The following is a 17,911-nucleotide window of genomic DNA, read 5'->3' on the forward strand; positions in this document are numbered from 1 at the left end:
AAAACCACAAATCAAACAAACAAACTTTGGTCCCAGAATAACTTCTACTCCTGACAATGAGGGCAGTTAAACTCTCTAACACTCTCCCCCCCCCCCCCCCCCCCCCACCACACACACACACACACACACACACACACACCTCAGATGGAGGATGGAGGATAACTGCAGCATTGAAACCATTCAGACCTCCCCACCACACCCTGTCCCCAGGTCCTCGTCACACCTAACCCCCTGCACAAGACACCTTTGTGAGAGGGGTGATAAGGGGAGCGGTGGGGTAGGTGTGAGGTGCGGGCAGTCTGCTGCTGGAGGAGGATCCTGGAGGCCTGGACAGGGACCAGCTTTGTGGAGAGAGGTGGTGTCCACAGGGGCGTTATTGTCCAAGCCTCTGGGGAGGAAGTCACTGTAGGCTTTTACGGGACATTCCACACATACCCCCAACCCCTTCCCAACTACCCCTCTCTCCACACACACACACACACACACACACACACACACACACACACACACACACACACACGCACACAAAGGGAAAGAAAATTCCGGCACATAAACAGCAGAACGCCATATGCCGGGAACGTTAGGAGTCTGAGGAATGCAGGCAATGTGTAGGAAAGAGCAGTGGATCTCGGCCAGTTAACGCAGCCTCTGCTCTGCTCTGCTCAGCATGGCTTGGCTGGCTGGCTGGCTGGAGAGAGGCCTGGAGGCTGGAGGGCTGGCTGGGCTTGGCTCTCTCTCAGCTCTCCAATCTCCTGCCTCCGGTCTCTGCAGGGGGAGAGCAGCATGGGCTGCTATTGTTTTAGAGCGTCCTGAGGCTGTATAGGGAAGGTCTGAGTAAGGGGATTTGATTGAGAGTGAGTTTCCATGTGTAGCCAGCCTGGATTTCGTCTCTCACACGCCCCACAGTCGGGTACGCAATTGAAGCGCTCTGTTCGCGGGATGTTAAAATAGTTTTAGAAGAGTGGTTTGGTTTAATTTTTTCAAATGCACGGGCCACTATCACGTCTGCTGTAGTCATCTCTATTGATTATAGTGGAAGCTAACTGTTGTACGACGCAATGCCTTAGTTGTCTGATTCTGGTGTAGCCTGCCTGTCACACACAGACCTGCCACACCAGAAACACCCCCTACCTCAGGCCATGGGCGGACAATGTCCACGCCAAACCCGCGTGGCTACTATGCTACAAGGACACCAACTGTGCATGGACGGACAATAAGCAGACTAGAAAGTATAAAAACATGTCTGTGGTGTTGGCAGTTGTCCATGTTTGAGTCCTTGAGGGACCATAACTAAGGCCTTTGGGGTCCAGGCCCAGCTTTTTGGTCAAGATGGCCTGGCTGTCCCTATGCAGCAATCCACCGCCTCCTCCCGTATCTTGCCCCTGATGTGGCCCGTATTTTACCCCTGATGTGGCCCATATTTGGCCTTGATGTGGCCTGTATTTGGCCCACATATGGCCTGTATTTGGCCCTTATATGGCCTGTATTTGGTCCTGATGTGGCCCATATTTTGCCCCTGATGTGGCCCATATTTGGCCTTGATGTGGCCTGTATTTGGCCCTCATATGGCCTGTATTTGGTCCTGATGTGGCCCATATTTTGCCCCTGATGTGGCCCGTATTTGGCCCCTGGTGTGGCCTGTATTTACCCCTGTTGTGGCCCATATATGTCTCTCTTGTGGCTCGTATTTGGCCTGTGCTTGCTGCTGTGTGTGGTATCATCAGCATGGGGTTATAAGTAGCATCCCTTGGTGCTGTGGAAGTTTTTAAATAAAGTGCTGCTCTGCCACAGTTCCCTCGGGTAAAGGAAACCTGCAGTTTGTGGGGCGTAGCTGCTCCTCTGATTGGCTGCAGATGTTCCCCATTGCCTCCTTTTGACCCCATTGTGGCCGTGGCCGTGACCGCCACTGCTGTCCGGCCTGCTTGGAAGAACAGTGACGCTCAATGGAATGTCAGACATCTCTGGTCATTGGGTGGGCTAGGTGGGCTAGGCTATGTGTGTGTGTGTGTGTGTGTGTGTGTGTGTGTGTGTGTGTGTGTGTGTGTGTGTTTGTCAAACTGTCATACATGTGAGAATTACATTTGTTTATGTATGTCTGTCTGTGTGTGTGTGTGTGTGTGTGTGTGTGTGTGTGTGTGTGTGTGTGTGTGTGCGCGCATGTGTGTGCATGCGTCTGTGTGATGTATACATGCATGGTGTGTGTGTCTAACTGTCAAACATGTGAGAGAATTACATTTGTGTATGTATGTTTGTGTGTGCTTTTTGTGTGTGTGTGTGTGTGTGTGTGTGAGTGTATGTGTGTGTGCATGTGTGTGTGTGTGTGTGTTTGTATGACTCTGTTAAAGGTTAGGCCCCAGCGCAGCTGAAATCACATTTAAATCATGCATTCTGCACTTTTCCGTGTGGTCACGTCTGTAACTGCAGACCTATCATTACACAGCCCACTAGAGCAGTAGTAATGGCTTTCATTTGTCAGCTAATGCAAACCATTGTGTTGCTGACAGGGTGCAAATTAGGGATGTAAAGTCTACAAAAGTCTCAAATTACAGTGCTCACAGAAAGTGGTAATACTTTCAAATACTCGGAAACTCAAAACCTACCTCAAAGCTGACTCTTGGATGGACCTAGCCCCTTAAATAAATAATCTTTATTATGAAGTTCACAACAAAGGTAGAACACTAATTAATAGTGTTAGTAGTACATTAAATTGTACTACAGAAGCTGTATCCCCTGAAATGGGTATAAGTTTGTATACTACTGTGGGCGTTGTGGCGCAACTAGCCTGCAGCGTCCATACCACATTCGGGTCCAAGTGCCTATGCGCCGACCTGGATCATTTCCTGGTCCCGCTCCATCTCTCTCCCACTCACTTCATGTCACTCTCTTCACTGTCCGGTCTCAATAAAGATATAAGAGCCCACAGATATATACATTGAAAAAGTATGTACAGTTCTACTGAAACATATATACATATACACATGGAGGGTATGCAAGCAAGTGTATGACTATACTCACTAAAACATCAGATTCTACTTGGCTAGATAGCTGTTGATTGCATGGAGCTGGGTATCTATTCTGTACCCACAAGAGTAAAAGTGCCTCTTCCCATTTCAACCACACACAGCAACAAATAGCAGGCTTGCCTACGTTTTCTGAGAAAGGGAAGGGGAACGAGAGTGAAATGGAGCATCTTGTCATGAATTAAGAGGCGGGTAAAGTCAGGGTTTACCATAAACTGTTTCAAAGTGTTCTTGCCGGCGGCATTTGCACAACATGAAACATACAGGCGGTGGTTCACCACCAGACTCAATGAGACTTGTAATTTCAGGATGATTTGTTACTGTTTTCCATGCCTGTACTCAAAGGCAGACATGGGGTCTTAGTTGATAAAAGGCTTTTCCTATAGACCCTTTCAATGTGTTTTCGGTTTAAACCAGTTCAGAATCAATACAGATAAGTTGTAATGAAAATGTATCAGACGTTAGCGTAGTGCTCTACAATTTTTTAACACCATTAACTTAAATGCGTCCAGCAGCACGTTGATGTTGAAATGTAAGAAGCTTGAAAAACCAGTGGCCCTTCCTTATCTCTCTTTCCATGACCCTAGTCACCTCGGCTATAGGAGCAGGTTTGGGCACGTTTATTATATATTATTCTCTATAAACTCTATATTATTAGAGTTTCCTGCTCAAACACATACAACAAGGAATGACCCGGTGTGACATTTCACATGATGACGGCCCTGTGTTATTTCAAGTCAAGAAAATACACACACACACACACACACACACACACACACACTATCATTAACCAATTCCTTTGGGCATGTTTTATAAGGTTGGTCTTCCATAGGTGTGGCATGATGATGGCCCAGTTACACCCTACGCAATGGGCGTCTTTCGTGGGTTTTCCTCTGTGCCTTGCATTTAGCACATTTGACCATGTGTCTTGGATGGGCCGGGGGACAAGTGGTGTTGACTGGGATTGGCATTATGTTAGCCTATATTCAGGAGGAAAATTAGGAAAGTTAGGCTACTTTCTGTTGCATTTTAATTCAGGTATGTGAATCCCCTTTAATTGTAGCCTATTGAATAAATCGAAGATTCTCTCGTGCATGCAAAATGATGGTTTTCAGCAGACTATGTCTGATTAGGCTCTAAACTCTATACACACTACAGCGTTTATCACTTTAGTAATAATCTCCTTTCAAAAGCAGGAAGCTAAACCTCAAATGTGATTGGATGTGAAGGAAGTGACTTTCTTTGTGAACGCCGGTGGGTGTGTTCACTAGCGCGCTCGAGCAGCTAAGCGCAACTCTACAGCAGTGCGTGTATCAGTAGTTCGGGTTCGTGTCGTGTCATGACGCCCGATTGAAATGTGAGCGAAAGGAGAGTTTTAAACTGCATTCATGTGTCGTGGCAGTTGATGGAGTATTTGCGTCAGTTAATACAGCGTCCGGGGTCAAGAGGTAACTCGTATTTTTAAAAGAAACGTTTAATGTTAACTTGTCAAGCTACAGTTCAGTCAGTTACTCGATTGCTGGAAGCGGAGGTCGGCGGTTCCCGTTGATACATTACAAATTCCCCCACACATCGATAGAACTGATACTTCTTCATATTTGCTAGTGTGTTTGAGAGAAGAAACCATTATTGACTTGTTCAATTGATTGATGTGGCAAAGTTTGAAAATTGGAGTCTCTTCCTCAAATGACGTGGACGAGCACAATGAGCAGTGGTTACAGTAGTTTAGAAGAGGACTCCGAAGAATATTTTTTCACGGCAAGAACTTCATTTTTCAAGAAGCCCCAAGGAAAACTAACAGACCGGAAGGTAAATCGAATATATTTCATTATCCAGCTCTGTTGGTAGCTGTTAAACTCTCACGGGAATGTTCATTTTCTGTGGTTAATGTTAACTCACGCCATCAGGCTGTCAATGACGTTAACGTTAGCCCACACCACCGTTGACCAAAACTAGCATAAAACCATTGTCCATTTTTTCTGTTGAGTCATTTCGTAATTGCCAATCATCCTACTAAAATTGGATTTCAAAATGTTGTCAGTGTGTCTTTTGACTAGTAAAGTCATGTCATGCGTGGGCTTTCATGTGAAAGTTTGCCAAAAATGGACTTTGAATGTGTTGCAGGCAACTTACTGTGTATGATTAACGTTATGCTTTGCATGCTGCTACTGTAACCTAGCGATGGCTATAACGTTAACTGTTAGGTTAGAGTAACTTGAACTTGTGAAAATGAAGCTGTCATCATATCCCTAACAAGGTAGCCAGCATGTTCTATTTTTGTCACCTGGTTTGCATCATTTGTTGCATTCCTCTGCAAAGTAAGCTTTAACTCTTGCAAGTTAGGCTACTATGGAGTCCGTTTTAGCCTCCTGGATAAATTAGATGGGCAACAAGTAGCCTAATACAATAGGCTATGAACACCAACCTTTGGACACTTGTTGAATTAGGTCGTTCCAAGTTTCCGCAGAACTCTGTTACAACAAGTTATTAGATCGTTTACCAGATTACCTATCAGGTAACGTTAATATGCTTCTGATAATAAGATAAACTCTCACGTGTGACAAATACTGCCGACGCAGCTTTGTTTGTAAACACGTGCCTTCCAACCCATCAAGATGCATAATGCGCCTTTTGACAAGGGGGTTTGGGCGCAGTGGGCCATGAGCCATGGAAATATCCATAGGCTATGTCACGGGAAACCCTTGAAATTGCTTGTGTGTTGGTCTGTCTGAAATGACACGGAGTTAGTACTACATAGTAATGTAGTCAAAGTCATGGGATGACCCTTGATTGGGTTAAATGCCATGTCCGCCCTCACAGGCCGGGCAAAGCATGGAATGTCATAAGTGGGTCAAATTCAAGCAGTAGGCTGGTGATCAATGCTGGCTTGTTGTAGCTTTTGCCTGAGTCTTCACACTTTGGCATGAGAATCTCCCTTGTCTTGATGTGTTCCTCAACTCCTTGTGTGTGTGTGTGTGTGTGTGTGTGTGTGTGTCTTGATGTGTTCCTCCTCTCCCTGTGTGCTCCCACTGTGTTTGTGTGCTGACTTCAGCTTTTCCTGCGCTAAGACTGCAGCGCATTCATTATAACAGTGTATTCCAATGCAGCTCCTTCAGCTTGGCAGGCCTGACCTTTAGTCATATGAATGTGCCCTTGGCTGTGCCACTTCTCACACTGTGTGTGTGTGTGTGCGTGCGTGCGTGCGCAAGTATAAAGGGTAGGGGGTTGAGTTTCTGTGCTGTACTGAGCTGTTGCCTTGACGCTAAGAAGAAGGCGCCAGTCAGTCAGTGCAGAGACTGGTGGCCCACAGAAGAATAGAATGCATAATAATATCACCCCCGCTCTGCTGTAAGTGAGAGTCAATGACTCTGCTGTCTCAGAAATGTCACCATAGATGGGAATGCCCCCTTTGCCGGCGCACTGGGTGGATGTCCCTTTAGAAATCCCGCATGCCTGTTGCTTGTACTTTGGCACTCTCAAACTCAGTCACAACACAACACACTCATAACAAATCTCTCTCTCTCTTGTCTTTCTCTCTCTGTCACATTGACACACACACACACACATGACTTACAGTCACAACAACACACGCACACTCTACTCACATCCTCACACTCACACAAGACTTAGTCACAACAACACAACACAGTCACACACACACACCCTCACACACACACAAGACTTAGTCACAACAACACAACTCACTCACAACAGAAATCTCTCTCTTGCTCTCTCTATCTCTCTCTTACTCTCGTCACACAACACACACACACACACACACATACACACACATACACACACACACACACTTTCACTCAGCCACAACATTATGAATTCCAGTTGAGGCCTAATGCACAGTCAGTAGCCAGAAGTCATACTGTGTGTTTCCATGAAAACCCCCTTGCCCTGCCTACAGCATTTGCCAAGCAGCGTTTGTTATTCGGCCTTGTTATCTGTAACTGGAGGTCAGGCCTCTAGTCTATTGCACTGCACTGTGGGAAGACGGAGGGAGCTGCAGTTGATGTTTGTTCCCTCGTTCATTCAGCTGAAGCCTGTTGCTCCATGCTAGCTTCCTGTGAGTTACTTCACTCTTGCTTGGGGCTACATATGCACGCATACACACACAGACACACACACACATACAAATGCACACACACACACACATATTTCATCACACCCAATATGTCCTATGAAAAGATTATATTACGCCAGGGGATGGGAATTTATCATCATACTGAAGGCCTTGACACGGTTATGATATGTAGGCTAACCGGAGCCAAGGCTACCTGGGGCCTTTTAGAGGCCTTTCAGTTCAGCTTGTGTTGGTTTAAGCGAGGTGTGTTGGTTTGAGCGAGGTGTGCCGGTTGTCCTTGGCTCATTTGTTAGTCAGTGACTGGGTGAAGCAAGCATGTCATATGTGTGTGTGTGTGTGTTCTTGTGAAAGCATAATGTCTGTGCATAATCTGCACATCTGCGTGTGTGCGTGCGTGTGTGTGTTTGTGTTTTAGGGTGAGGCAAACATGTGTCATATATACGTATTCTTTAGAAAGCACATGTTTTCTTGTTTGTGTGTGAGATACCACATAGGTATGCCTGCGCATAGTGTGCACATTCATGTGTGCGTGTGGGTGTGTGTGTGCTTGCATGTGTGTGTGTGTTTTAGGGTCATATTGTGTGTGTGAGAGGTTGAAACAGAGTGTCTGTGTGTTTGTGTGTACTGTATAGTGTGTGTTTTGGTCTCGGTGGCGAAGCTGATATATCCCCGAGTGCTTATTTTCAGCGGACCACTCTGTGTGTGTGTGTGGTGAGCATGGCGATGCTGGCGTTGTTCTTTTCAAGGCATCAGAGTGCAGAGGTGACAGTCAGGAAACAGCTGCACAGTTGCTCAGTGACAACAACAGCCCGGCAGCACTGATCAGGGAAGAGACAGTGAGCTCACTCTGTGTTTACCTCCACGTATACTTGCTTATTTTGCCTACATACAGTGCGGGGATAAGGTGGGTCTAGGTCTAATCACACACCTATGTGGCCTCCTCAGATTTCACCTGTTTTGGCATACAGTCTTCCATATTGTCATGCAGCTCACACTACATCGAAGTCACAGTGCTGTATAGTATGGAACATTAGACTTTAGAAACTTTAGCTGGGATGCAGGCTAAGTGTAATTTGGTGAGGTAGAAGAACACTAGTGGTATTTCTAAGAAGCATGGCGTCAGAGGCAGCAGAAGGAAAGCTCTGTGTGTGTGTGTCTGTCTGTGTGTGTGTGTCTTTCTCCGAGCGTTCCAGTAGAGAGGAGTGGGATATAGCCGAGTCCTTAATGGCTTTTGTGTACTCATTAATCTTTCCAGTGAAAGTGGGGATCTCCCGTTAACATTTACTTCAGGCTCAGCTCATTTATATTGTGTGGCTGTGTGGGATGAGTGTGTGTGATAGATTTTTGTTTTTGGAGGATGGAAAGCTGGAAGGAAGCCAACAAATTGGTCAAACTCCCCGGCAAAGAGAAACATTAGCCATGCAGTTTTGATATTTGTTTAATTTTTTTTTCATGAGTGTGTGTGTGTGTGTGTGTGTGTGTGTGTGTGTGTTTATTTATTTCTCTTCTGGTGCTGCACCCCTCCAAAAGCTACACCAGCAGACGGAATGCATTAAGACCTCTAAGAACTCTGACGCAGGGGCCGTTGGCGCGGTAACATTCCTGCCCGAAGTCTCAGCAATTTGTCCCTCATGCTGTTAGAACACACACAGGTTCTGGGCGAGTGTATTGTTTCGCGTCGGACGCAGTAAAAACAGAATATGATTCTTTTTTTTGTTTTCCGGACTTTGTGTGTCAGAGTTTGTCAGCTTGTGTGGAGAGGGTCCGAAATTTTGGAGGTGTGTGTGTGTATCTGTGTGTGTATCTGTGCGTGTGCGTGTGTGTGTGTCCAGCAGATGGGCAGGGGACTAGGACATGATGGAGAATCAACTGTAACTGAAACATTTTGAATGTTTCACTTCCTAATTTTTGGCACAAGTTACCGGTAGGGCTACTTGTTTTTAAAATGTGACTTGGGCTTGGGTTTGCCTTGACTGAGTTATTTTCCACCAAGGCTCCACTTGTCACTTGCGATGCGTTAAGTTTCAGTTCAGAATTGATTAGACTACTACTAGTCAAGTTTACCTGTCCGATTAGGTAACACCAGCAATGTGGTGTTGCATCGTCTGGAATGTGTCCACACCACACCACACCTTGCCCAATGCCCGAGCAGGGTTGTGGTTTGATTGGCGGCTGGCGTGGCACCAAAACATACAGTGGCTTTGTCATGACATCATCTGGCGCCAACTGTGGCAGCAATTGCAAAACCTGTCAACAAGCCTCAGTTCCAGTTCAGTCTTACAAGTTGCTCTTTCTCTCTCCCTCCCTTTCCCTGCCTCTCTCTATCTCTCTCCTTCTCCCCCCCCCCTCTCTCTCTCTTGCTTGTGAGGAGGTATGGCGATATTTTAATAAAGGTGTGTCTCCTTTGCCCCCCCACACACACGCACACACACACTCTCTCACACACTATCTCTCTCTCTCTCTCTCTCTCTGTGGGAACTCTTTCGTTGCTCCCCTCCCTCTTCTTCACCACCGTCTCCATTGTTTCCCTTTTCCTGCATATTTGTTCGGTTTCATATCCGCTGCTGTTGATTCCCACTGCGAGGGAACAGTCACTACAGTCTAAACCAGGGTACAGAGGGCCCCCACTCTCCCCTCTCTATAACCCTCGGCCGTGCAGACATCTGACCTCATCCCTCCTCTCCTGCAATCATTTACTGATGTGCAAACTGAGTGGCATCCTTTGCATTCCTCACGCGACGCTTGCATACATTTATGTGTGTCTGCTTGTTGGTATAGGGGTATGTGTGTGTTGGTTCTGAGTGATCAATTACATAAATGTGTGTGTTTTGGTATGCTTGTTTGGTTGTGTGTGTGTTTGTGCATGTGCTTGTTTGTGTGGGCGTGTGCGTGCGCGCGCGTGTGTGTGTGTGTTTGTGCATGTGTCTGTGTGTGTGTGTGTGTGTGGGGTGAGTATTGGGTAGTATTACTTATCCCTGAGTATCATTGTCTCCATGGGGAAGTGACGATATTAGCCCTTCTTTAGCACTGAGGCCACTGGCCAGGCTGAGGTTCCTCCAGCACACACACAGACACACACACACACACACACACAGGCCAGCTAACGATGTCCAGCTCTCTGTTTATCTTGTATCTGTTTATCTATCTGATTCTGGACATTAGCTTTGAAGACTCCCCTCCCTTCCCGTCTGAGGGCACATACACACAAACTGTAAGCTGCAAAAACAAACACACACATTTTGGAAATGGGTAGGTTATTTAGATTTACACACACACACGTACATTGACATTTTGGAAATAGGTCATTATATTTTACACGCGCACGCACGCACCCACGCACGCTCACAAGCAAGCACACACGCACACACACACAAACACAAACATTCCAACACCCAAACAAACTTTCATAATTTCCACCTGCGTCACACTCACACACCACTCTTAAGCCACTTGGCCTCTTCGTGTTTTCCATAAACACCCAAAACGCCTGTCATTAGCGCCCAGATCCCTGTGTTCAGAAGCTATAAGCACACTATAGGTTGTGGTGCTGCTAGAGTTGATGACCAGAAGCTATAAGCACACTATAGGTTGAGGTGGTGCTAGTGTTGAGAAGCTATAAGCTCACTATAGGTTGAGGTGTGACCAGAAACTATAACCACACTATAGGTTGAGGTGGTGCTAGTGTTGAGAAGCTATAACCACACTATAGGTTGAGGTGGTGCTAGAGTGGAGAAGCTATACGCACACAATAGGTTGAGGTGGTGCTAGAGTTGCTGCCTGCTTGCTTCTACTCCCTAACGCAGCTGTGCCTTTGGATAAAAGCAGCTACTAAATGCTTGTAAATAGCATACCTTAACATTGCGTTTTATAACACACTCTCAGGAGCAGCTATCAGAGCCCTTTTGTGTTGTTAACATACTTGGCCATTAAAGGTGATTCTGATTTAGCTCTCGTAAAGTAGGCTGGACTTTTCACAGAGCCAGCTCTCTTCTCAAGCCCTGACTAACTATCCCTGGAGCTGGAGGTGGAGGCAGTGTTCATGGCATACCTGACATGTCTCAGCTCTCCAAAGCAGGGCAGCCAGCAACACACACACACACACACACACACACACACATTCACGTGACGAGGCAGCCAGCAACACACACACACCAGAGAGGGAGTTTATATGGGCAACGGCAGCCAGCAACACACACACACACACCAGAGAGGGAGTTTATATGGGCATCGGCTCTTGAGAAAGTAGATAGCTTTTAGTGTGCATGGCTGGCATGGAGGAGGAGGAGGAGGAGGAGGGGGAAGGAGGGTTGTTTTGGAGTGCACCCAAAGTGAAATTTATAACTCTTTACCACAGAGTGTGTTGAAGATGATAGCTGTGTTTAATTAAAAAGCTAAATTTATAACCCACACAAGTTTTAACTATGTGCGTGCGTGCGTGCGTGCGTGCGTGCGTGTGCGTGTGTGTTTCTGATGACTTTTATGGGAGTGAACGGGCCAACCACTAACGCATTGCAGAGAGGAGAGGAAGGTAAAAGCCTTTTGCCTGAGAGGAGTCGAAGGCAGAATAATAATGTGGATCAGTATCACAGGGAACAGTTCCACAGTCAGCACAGGAGCAGCTTTAACTGTGCTTATGAGAGAAGAGGAAGACCAGGTCCCTGAAGATCCTGCAGTTGTTTATGTTCACAGTAGTGTGTGTGTGTGTGGGTGGGATGGAGGGACAACAAACCCCACCTTGTAACTGTGCCAAACATCCAAGTTTTGGCTAACATATCACTTTTGTGTGTGTGTGTGTGTGTGTGTGTGTGTGCGAGTGCATGTGCGTGTCTAGCTTACACTGCAAACCTGCTTCCTTCCTGATTCTGTGTGGTCACAGCATCAGAAGACGAGAAGGACATCAGGGAGAGATGCTCTCACTCTCTATCTCACCCTCTCTCACACATACTCTCTCTCTCACACACACACACACACACGCATGCACCACTGGATCTACCACAGATCGGGCATGGGTTTAGCATTACGGGCGCGCTGGCTCCTGTGCGTGTGTTTGTGTTTGTCTATCTTGTCCTGTCTTATCGCAACTCTATTTTTAAGAGGTTGCACAAGTATGTCATCTGATAGCTGCTCTGCTCACCCATCCCAGATCTGCAGTGAGGGACTCCAGCAGTCAGAGCTGCTGACTGGGGTCACTTTCGTTTCTCTTTAGGAAAAAGCTTCGAGAGCAGGTCACTCTCAATTAGCCAACATCAGTGTTTCCCAGAGAATTGAATTCCATTTGTGGTGGTTGGTTTGCAGAATTAACTTGAATGCAACAGTTTTTAACAAATTAGCACAGCGTGGTTATGATGCTAACCAGATTTAAGCACAAATTAGTACAACCTGGAAAATCATTGTGTAGTGGTCAATGTTGATATTGCGGTGGGCCGCCATAAATAAGTCAATGTATGGGAAACACTGCAACATTGAATTTCAATTTCAATTGAAGCCTAATTGTGGAGTCGTAAATGGGCTTGTAAAATAGCATCCGATCCATGTTGTGAAATGTACTGTAGCCTAACCAAAATGGCCACCTGTAGCTCCCAGTGAAGATGACATGACATGTCCATGCACAGAGACATTGCTGCACTGTTGAGAAACACACACAACCCACATTAGGACACTTCCTTATATAGGGCTGACATTGCAACACCTTTGACTTGGGTTAGGATTGGAAGTCCGAATACCATTTCTCTCTCTCTCTTTCTCTCTCTCTGTCTCTCTCTCTGTCTCTCTCTCTCTCTCTCTCTCTCTCTCTCTCTCTCTCTCTCTCTCTCGGTTATGCAAGGAGCCTTGTTAAGTCTCGTTTGTGTCTCGTAAGTCTGCTTGTTTTAAAGGGGCAGGGTAATTAAATTGCATTGCTCTCCACAAACAGATCTTTAATCGTAATAGGGGGTAGTCTGTTTTAGATTTCGATTAGTAGTTATAGATCATTGTGATATGGATTTCAAGTCGCGTCGGTCAGCCCCTTCTCTCTTGGCTATGCAACGAGTGCTTCTGAGGCTGGTCAGATTCTGGTTGCTGGAAGAGGAAGGTTGGGTAATTAAATAGCATTGTTCGTGAGAAAGCCCAGCCTCTGGCCGCTGCTGCTGCTGCTGTGTTCTACCCAGACACGGCATGGGAGTGCAGAGATAATGTGATTAGCCCATAAAGCTGTGTGTGTGTGTGTGTGCGTGTGTGTGTGTGTGTGTGTGTGTGGATATTAGTCAAAGAAGCTTTTTATAATGCGGTCACAGCACGTTGTCAGTTATGCAAAGCTTATGCTAGTCCTGCACACCACACAATATCTCTCTATCTCTCTCTCTCTCTCTCTCTCTCTCCCTCCCTCCCTCTCTCCCTCTCCCTCCCTCTCTCCCGCTCCCACTCACACACAAACACCTGTTAATAAGATAATAAATACACAGCCTAAATCTTCACCTGTGCAGTCAGGTCATTTATCCGATTGGGTGGGCTTCTTGCCAACTCCCTGCTAATGCTACCTATGTGTCTCAGAAGGGAACCGCCTTAACCTATTACCAACACACAATTTACAGCCTGAGACTCCCCCCTCTCCTCCCCCAGGTAGCTCAGCCCAGGGTGCTTACCTGTGCACACCTGGATGTCAGGTGTGTGAGTCAACAGCTGTAATGAAGGCCTTATCTCCAGAGTCGCTCATTAAGTCTGAGCTCAGAGGGCTCTCCGTGGGGCCGGTCTCTCCAGATGGACACACACACACACACACACACACACACACAATAATTTACACACATGCACACTCCAACACACTCCTCTGCTGTCCTCCCCCATCTCCTCACTCTTCTCCTCTTCTATCCTCTCTTCTCTTCTCCACTCTTCTCCTCTTTCCTCGCGTCCTCCCCTCCCCTACCCTGCCCTGGTTCCCCTCCAGACATATGGGTCGTGGTGGTGTGGAGATCAGACAGGTCCTGGAGAGGAGAGGAGAGGAGAGGGAGCGTAGGGTAGCGTAGCGGCCGGGGTAATGACGCGCAGATCAGTGGGTCACCACATGTCACATCTGGAGGCAGTTCCACGACAGGGAGAGGGAGCTGTAATTAGGTCTGCCTGGTTAAAACCTGCTGGCATAAAACACACACTTAACACATGTGCACACACACACGCACGCGCACGCACACGGACACGCGTGTGCACATGGTCACAGTCAGCTTCCCGAAACACACAGAGATTTCAGTAATGGTCCCCTACTGCGCACACAACCACATGCGCACACACACATGCGCTCACACACATACACACACACACGCGCTCACACACACACACACACACACACACACACACATATACTGACTGACCGCCTTTGAAGTACAGGTGGTTGAGCTGAGAGGGAAAGCGCTGCAGTGACGCAGCCAGATGAGTTGGTGGTGTTCCACTGTGTGTGGTATTGTCAGTCTCATCTCGCACACACACAACCAGTAACAACACACACACACACTACAGAATGACCGTCTGCAGGCTTTCAGTTAGGAGGACGCATCTCTCTCCATGCTCTTCCTTTCTCTCTTTTACACACACACACACACACACACACACACACACACACACACACACACACACACACACACACACACACACACACACACACACACACATAAAGATGCACACACACACACAGTTGAGTTGAAATATCATGCATGTGACCCACACACAGTAGGGTGTGGCGGGAAGCACCCTTCTTATTCCCAGATGAAGAGACTACCATTTCAAACGGCAGTGCCAATCACTCCCTCACACACACACACACACACACACACACACACACACACACACACACACACACACACTTTATTCAGCCCTGATTGTGCTCCTATCTCCAGGGAGTCACAAACAGGAAGTGGTGCGTTGACTCTGATGTCTCTATTGAGCCTTATCGCTTCCCTCTTCACCACACTCTGATCCTGCTGTCAAGACTGCTGACCGTTGGCATTTTCAGCAAGACAGAGAGTAAGTGAAAGGTGATAGAGGAGGGTTTTGTTCCCTCGACGCTAATCTAACCCAAACAGCCCTCGCGAGCTCTGTAACGAGGTCCACCAGACGCTATTGTTGAGCAAGACTGAGTCATAAAAGCAAACAGAAAACAGCTAGCCTAGCGTAGCCCATGGCCTCAGACTTCAGCTAGCAAGGCCAAAGTCTGCCAGCTAGAGAATGGTCTTGATGATACTAAATTATTCCAGTGTAGATAACTTTATATTTATGTTTATGTGTATAAGTTTGTAGTTCAGACTTTAGAGTAACAACATAGGCACCATCCAATGTTGACCTGTGTATTAGCTTATCTAAAATGCATCTAACGGAATGTGAATATAGCAGATGACTTTATTTGTGTTGATGTTTATAGTTCTTTGCAGTTGCCCTGTGTATTATCTTAAATGCATGGAACGGAATGTGAATATAGCAGATGACTTTATTTGTGTTGATGTTTATAGTTCTTTGCAGTTGCCCTGTGTATTATCTTAAATGCATGGAACTGAATGTGAGTGCAGCAGATGCAGTGTGGTGAATAGAGTGAAAGGGAGCATGTGTGTTAAGTGAAGACTCCTGCTGGACAAATGAGTGGAAAAGCACACTCACTCACCGACACACACACACACACACACTCAACGAAACCATCCACCTCCACCTCCACTCACATGGATACACACTGGAGTGTTTGGTAAACGTGGCCTTGAAACCAGATCCGGGCTCTGTGTGTGTGTGTGTGTGTTAGCTCCCTGCACCTGGCATTAAGTTGTGGGTATCAGATCGTTTTTTTTTTTTTATCTCTGCTTTTTTCACTCCCCTCAGATCTTTCCCCAGGGCTTTATCAGCTTCAAATGACCTCATCGCTCAAACACACTCCTCTGTGTGTGTGTGTGTGTGTGTGTGGCTCAGATACTGTACCGAACAAAGGTCTCTTTCTCTGTTGTTAGACTAGACACGTTCCCGCATGGCTACAGACAGGGCTGCACGGTTAAGCTGGGTTTGCTTTGCTCAAAAGTGGTTCCTCTTTCAATTTGCCTGCGTAATGTTCAGCAGTGAGTCTGTGAGTTCACTCAGCGCTCTTTGCACTTTAGCCGTCTGCTGGCGTCTTTTCTAAGAACCAGGGGGGGCGATGGAACTGGATGTCCTGCCACATTTATGGCGTGCACGCAGACGCGCACACACACACAGACAGACACACACTCACACACAAACACAGACACACACACACACACACGGTGGGATACAAGTTGCCATGTTCTGATTAATTATTGTCCCAAATGTAATCAACTCCATGAGAGGATGTCCTATGTAGGGGTGAATAATCCATCTGTTAGTCCACTCCTGGTTGCAGAGTCTAGACTCTCTGATCAACGCTGACCTGATCTCTTACTTCAGCCTAGCGCTTTTGAAGTTGTCCCTCTATAGAGGATCCCGACACCCAGTTCATTTTCAGCAGATGGCTACTGTCACCGCCGTTGTGTGCGGAGGCAAGGGTGGTGGTGTTCTGATCCGCTTGTAGTAATGCCGGATGCACTGATGTGGTGTTGTGTTTGTTTGACTATGATTTGTCATGGTCATGACTCACACAAACAAGGCCTCCCTCCCTCTTCAATGAAACCTTCCGGCTGAAGATTTATAGACCCTTTCATCAATAAAAACAAAAACAATGCTTGAACGTTCTATTTGGGCCCCAATCTACTTCCTCTGCATTGAGATAGCATATGGAATGTTAAAAAGGAAGTCTTGTGGGGCCAACTATGATGCTGATTATGGAACTCTCTTGAAAGGGTCCATAGCAGCTCTTCAGGAGACTTGAGAGGAAGACATTTGGGTTCTCTCATACACACACACACACACACACACACACACGTACACACACAGCTGGACACTCTAGGCAAGGCAAGGTTTAGAGATCTCCATTAGAACGTGTGTGTGTGTGGTGAGCCATTGAGTTGCAATGTTGAATCAAGCAAGTTCACTTCCTCTTGATATGAATCATCAACTTGCTAGTGTTCTTCTGCCCACATGAAGACGTAAGGTCCTTATTAGTCTAGGTGTTCTGTGTTGCCTCATAGCTGAACTAATTTGAGTTACGAGAAAGGATGATATTAATTATGTCTAATCCTCAGGTACTGATAATTAGCCGGTGACGTCTTTAATTCTCCCATGTGTCTATAGTGTGTTGTGTTTTATTATTCTAGTGAAATACTGGACCGGGCAGTTTGAAAATAGCCAGACCTATTCAATCTCTATTTCTTTGGAGAGTGTTTGAAGAGTCACATGCCTAGTCGCACACACACACACACACACACATTAGCACCAGCCACCAGCCAAACACTGTTAAAATATGCAAGTGGCTGTACATTTCAGACACAAATCACTGATTTAATATTGAGTTGCTGGTGAATTTGACCAAAAATGTCCACTCCTGACACACGCACGCACACACACACACACACACACACACACACACACACAGTGACACATGGTTGTTCCTCAGTGTTTCCCGGTGTGTCCGGCTTCCTCCTGCACAAAAGGGTTTTCGTGGAAACTGCCCACAAGATTGCGCAACTCCACACGTCCAGTGCCATGAACCACCACCTTCATCGGCAGAGCAGGTTTCTGTGGAGTTCTGTAGCAGCCAGACCAGTCACACACACACATCCTGACAGAACAGACACTATGCACACACACACACACACACACACAGAGCAGGTTTCTGTGGAGTTCTGTAGCGGCCAGACCAGACTGAGTGTTTTTAATACGAGAGAACGGGACAAAAGAGCAG

At 46.6% G+C, this 17,911-nt stretch overlaps 1 protein-coding gene across 1 annotated transcript in view; it reads left to right on the plus strand.

Annotated features, from left to right (window-relative positions):
• rassf3 (Ras association domain family member 3) overlaps positions 1–17,911 on the plus strand; it is an 88,398-nt gene that overhangs the window by 41,603 nt on the left and 28,884 nt on the right.

This window comes from Alosa sapidissima, chromosome 22 (assembly GCF_018492685.1).
Source record: "Alosa sapidissima isolate fAloSap1 chromosome 22, fAloSap1.pri, whole genome shotgun sequence".
Taxonomy (NCBI): domain Eukaryota; kingdom Metazoa; phylum Chordata; class Actinopteri; order Clupeiformes; family Clupeidae; genus Alosa; species Alosa sapidissima.